Genomic DNA, 548 nt, shown 5'->3' on the forward strand with positions numbered 1-548 from the left:
TTCAGGAAAAACACTTTCTGTGTGTATACAGAAAGGAAATATAAAACTATGAAAAGCATTAGAGATGAGATGAGGATGGGCAGTGAATCTCCTGTGCAGCTGTTTCAATCACAAGAACAGCATACACACACACACAGACACACACACACACACACAGACACAGAAAGAGAGAGAGAGAGAGAGAGAGAGAGACCATCATACCACAGACCACTCTAACAATACTGGAAAGAAATCTGTTGTCTGTTTCCCACCACACAAAACAGTTCCTAAACAGGCAGGAAGGAATGACTTTGATTTTGATAGGCCCCTGGATTCCTAGTGGGAAGGTTATGTCTTTAAAGTCAAATGCGTCTTCTTTTTAGACAGATCCTGTCCCAGTGGTCAAACAAATCTCTCTCTCTCCTCTTGTTACCCCTCATGAATACTCTTAAGACAACAGTGGGTATGTTAACATTCCTTTGCAGTCCTGACACAATGAGGGTGATGCAAATTGCAGCCTCTCTCTTCCTTGTCCTCTGTCTGTCAAACGCGTGGTGACCCTTGGTGAC

Source organism: Alosa alosa, chromosome 17, assembly GCF_017589495.1.
Source record: "Alosa alosa isolate M-15738 ecotype Scorff River chromosome 17, AALO_Geno_1.1, whole genome shotgun sequence".
NCBI lineage: Eukaryota > Metazoa > Chordata > Actinopteri > Clupeiformes > Clupeidae > Alosa > Alosa alosa.